We start from the raw sequence: 5162 nt of genomic DNA on the forward strand, positions 1-5162 counted from the left end.
CATTGTGCTTCGATGCAAATGGGAATGCCAAGAAAGAATGTGATGCACCAGTGTCAAAAAGTACTTTTGCAGGAACATCGTTAACAGGACGGTTACCATGATGACATCTGACGAGTCCTCTTCCTGAGCTGCATTCATCAAGTTAACCTTGGCGTGCTTGGGGTTATGCTTGACCACAGTTGTACTTGCCGATCTCACAGGAGGAGGAGGAGGGAGACGCCTCTGATTGAAGCATTTGTTGGCATAGTGACCCTTCTGTTGGCACTTGTTGCATGTGACCTCTGAAAGCGAACGGTGATACGGAGCACTTGATCTTGGAGCTTGAGACGAAGTCTTGTTCTGAAAGCCAGGGTTGGGTGGGTGGGAAGATCCACTGCCACCTTTGCTCTTCTGCTGGTAAGGCTGACAGAACGGAGGAGGAGGAAGCCAATACTTTTGCTGCTTAGCCACTTGAGCTGAGGAAGAAGGAGTAGCATCTCTAACTCGCTTCTTGGAAGCATCGCACTTCAGTTGAGCAGTCTCTTGCTTCATTGCCATGTTGTAAAACTCATCGTACCTCTTGGGCTCAAAGAGAACAAGAGCTAGCTGGATTTCTTCTCTGAGACCACCCCTGAACTGGTATATCATGATCTTCTCGTCAGGGACGTCCTGCTTAGCAAAACGGGCAAGCTTCTGAAACATCTTGTTGTACTCGTAGACAGACATAGAGCCTTGCTTCAGGTTGCGGAATTCCTCACGCTTGCTTTCAACCACGCTCTGAGGAATATGACGAGCTTTGAAGTCTTGACAGAATTCATCCCAGGTAATCACACGGCCTCCTCTGGAATCTTTGTACTGCTGAAACCATTCTGAAGCTTGGTCTTTGAGTTGGAAGGAAGCGAACTTGACAAAGTCCTCAGGCCTGACGTTACTGCACTCGAAATACTTGCATATGTCCACGAGCCAATCATCAGCGTCTGTTGCCTCAACACAATTGCTGAAGGTCTTTGGCTGGTTAGCAAGGAACTGGTTGAGTGTAGCAAAGTGATTCTGATTGTTGCCTTGACCCTGGTTCCCTTGGTTGCGTTCTTGAATAAGTTGCATGATCAGCTGCGTGTTTGCATTGGTAGCGGCCATCACAGCTTGCCATGCCTCCGGAGGTGGAGGTGGTGGTGGCGGATCAGGATTCGGAGTCGTGCACGTTGGAGGAGCCATCCTGAAGAGGTTGACATCCATTAGCACATTGACAGACAAATATTGAAGCTGAATCAAACGGGTTGAAATTGCAACATATAGTCTTCACATCCAAACAAAATGAACGAATGCATTCCAATAGAAATGGTCACATATCCATAAATTGAGAAGCCACTTAGAATTGATGTAGAAGAATAAAACCAACAAGGCACGGAACAAGAACGAATACTCGGTAAGGATCACCCAATCTCAAACCAAATATCCGTGGAAGAAGAACTAGAGCTACAAGAATTCCCACCTATGAAACTCCCGAACCTTTCCGGTTATGCAATCAGGTGTTGGGGATACAGGGGAAGCATAATATCTCACCCAAATCTAGCAAATCCTACATCCAGCTGTATCCATCCTTCAACACATAACCGAGAAAAACTTCGGAAATCATCTACCTCAACCTTCGAAAGGCATCCGTTATACAAGTTGTGGCAATACTCCCGAACTCCCACCCCAGTACTGGGTGGCGTCGAGGTTATCTCACCAACAACTGCATAAAGGAGATTTTCGATGTCGGCGAAACTAAACTCAGGTATTCCAGAACTGCAATGATAAAATTGTGACGACAACACCTCGGAGCTCAACTCCCCGGGACACTGCCACAACCCCTAAATGACAGGAGGCACCAAGAACAATGTTCCCGTCACAAATCAATTGGAACGATTCCAAGATACCCGCGTGATCCTAAAAAAAATTTAGTGAAATTTGAGAAGAGAAGAGTCAAAACTCTATGTCAGGATGCCTTACCAGAGCGATGAAGGGACTGGGGAGTAAAAATAAGTCCTAACTCTCCGATATATATAATCCTAAATGACTCAAAACATTTTTCTAGACTCAACAATGCCAGCTATTCGATCAAGCAGGGGGCTCCTAAGGTCGGGGAAGGCTCTGATTACCAACCTGTAACGCCCTCGATGCGGCTATATCTCCTACATGTCGAAGCACGACTTAGAGGCATAACCGCATTGAAAGCAATGTCGCAAGTAAGGTAATCTTCACAACAGCCCATGTATATATATATAAAGGGGAAAGGATACATACTTGGCTTACACTCGCCACGTCACACAAATACATGAATAACATTACAATCATCCAATACACTCATGGTCCGACTACGGTACCAAAAAAAAAAGATCAACCCCAACATGCGACACGGTCCCCGATCGCCCCAACTGGGCACCACTACTGATCATCTGGGAAAGACACATAGTAACGACGAGAGTCTTCATCGAACTCCCACTTGAGCTCAAGCGCATCGTCTGGAGCGGTATCATCGGTCCCTGCATCTGGTTTGGAAGTAATCTGTGAGTCACGGGGACTCAGCAATCTGTCACCCTCGCGATCAAGACTATTTAAGCTTATAGGTAAGGCAAGGTAATATGTGGAGCTGCAGCAAGCGACTAGCATATATGGTGGCTAACCTGTTCGCAAAAGAGAGCAAGAAGAGAAGGCAAAGCACGAACGAAGAACTATGATCAAGAAGTGATCCTATAACAACCTACGTCAAACATTACTCCAACACCGTGTTCACTTGCCGGACTCCACCGAGAAGAGACCATCACGGTTACACACGCGGTTGATTCATTTTAATAAAGTTAAGTTTCATGTTATCTACAACCGGACATTAACAAATTCCCATCTACCCATAACCGCGGGCACGGCTTTCGAAAGTTCAAATCCCTGCAGGGGAGTCCCAACTTAGCCCATCACAAGCTCTCACGGTCAACGAAGGATATTCCTTCTCCCGAGACAGTTCGATCAGACTCGGCATCCCGGTTTTACAAGACATCCTCGACAATGGTAAAACAAGTCCAGCAACACCGCCCGAATGTGCCGACAAATCCCGATAGGAGCTGCACATATCTCGTTCTCAGGGCACACTCATATGAGACATCCTACGAGTAAAACCAACCCTCAAGTTGCCCCGAGGTGGCCCTGTAGTCTACTCGGTCGGACCAACACTCAGAGGAGCACTGGCCCAGGGGGGTTTAAATAAAGATGACCCTTGGGCTCCGGAAACCCAAGGGAAAAAGAGGCTAGGTGGCAAATGGTAAAACCAAGGTTGGGCATTGCTGGAGGAGTTTTAATCAAGGCGAACTGTCAAGGGGTTCCCATTATCACCCAACCGCGTAAGGAACGCAAAATCCGGGAAAATAACACCGATATGATGGAAACTAGGGCGGCAAGAGTGGAACAGAACACTAGGCAAAAGTCCGAGCCTTCCACCCTTTACCAAGTATATAGGTGCATTAAGATAAACAAGATAATATGGTGATATCCCAACAATAAAAAATGTTCCAACAAGGAACGATCTCCAATCTTCACCTGCAACTAGCAACGCTATAAGAGGGGCTGAGCAAAGCGGTAACATAGCCAATCAACGGTTTGCTAGGACATGGTGGGTTAGAGGTTTGACATGGCAATTTGGGAGGCATGATAAGCAAGTGGTAGGCATCGTAGCATAGGCATAGCAAAAGAGCGAGCATCTAGCAAGCAAAGATAGAAGTGATTTCGAGGGTATGATCATCTTGCCTGCAAAGTTGTCAGAGTTGACTTGATCCTCGTAAGCAAACTCAATGGGCTCCTCGTTAGCGAACACTGAGCTACGGCCAATTCATCCACTAACAGGTTCAAACAAGCATGGCAAAAATGCAAATGATAACAAGTTTCAGACTTAGTGAAATTAACACAAGTCTGGAATTTAACATCAGGTAGCACACTTTATAGCATGAAAACTACATGCTACAGGAATTTAACATGGAAAAGAAAGGCATGACATGAAGCTACTCAAAGCACTTAACAAAAGTCCCTTAGTGGCCTTGAGCCAAAAGGGATCAGAAAAGACAATTGCAAGCATGTGAACATGGCAAAAACATAAACAGATCTCAGACTTAGTGAAAAACTGGAGCATGCAAATCGGTTAGCGAGTAGGCATGTTTACGAGCTCGATGCACTCACTACAAAGCATGGCATGATAAACTAAGCATACACCCATCAATAATACATGGCATAGGAGCTAGAAATGGAAAAAACAACAACATAGCATGCACGGATCAATAGCAACATCCTCGGCAAAATCGCTAACAAGTCAACAATCTGCCAGGATACACGAAATAGCAAAAGTAGAGCTCGATTGCCTCAAGCTAGGGTGCCCCATAAATGCAAACAAATACATGGATGGATAGAGCACCACAATTTTAACAAATCATCCTTACTGATCATCCTCAAAAGAGGCACGGAACACTAGGAAGCAACATGAACATATGGCATAATGCAAAATCGGAACAATGACTTGGTGAAATTCTAAGTCCCTGAAATCAGCATTACCGAGTATGCTACTTTGCAAGCTTGTGCTAGTCACCAAACACAACACAAAAATACATGGTAAGCACCTTTATAAAGATGGCATGGCATATAACAAAACTCATGTAGAGCTCAAGAGCATATCATGCACACACTAATCATGACAAAAATGACAAATAGCTATTTGATGCAACAGATCTGGCAAATTAACCACATAGCCCTCTTCCAACAGCATTTAGGGCATCAAGATGAGCTCAAATGAAAATGATGCAATGAGATGAAATGATGTACTCTCTGAGGCGAACATTTTGATATGCTACACGCACAAATCGGAGCCACGGTTGTGGAGATACGATGCGATGAAATATGCATAAAAACTAGGGTTAGGGCAAAAAGTCAACCGAGGTTAGGGTTCCAGATCTGGATCCGGATCGGGCACTGTAGCGGCGCGGAAAAACGATGATCGCCGGAGTTGGAGTCCGAGGTCGTCGGACTTGGAGACGCTCACCGGCGCGAGGGGATGGCCGGAGCGGGTTGCCGGAGCAGCGAGGGGCGGCGCGGCCGGCGCGGCCGCGGTGGTGGTGCGGCGAAGAGGCGGCGGTGGTGCGGCGGCCAGAGCGGCATGCGACGTCGAT

The sequence above is a fragment of the Triticum aestivum genome, chromosome 1A (genome assembly GCF_018294505.1).
Source record: "Triticum aestivum cultivar Chinese Spring chromosome 1A, IWGSC CS RefSeq v2.1, whole genome shotgun sequence".
In the NCBI taxonomy this organism is placed as follows: domain Eukaryota; kingdom Viridiplantae; phylum Streptophyta; class Magnoliopsida; order Poales; family Poaceae; genus Triticum; species Triticum aestivum.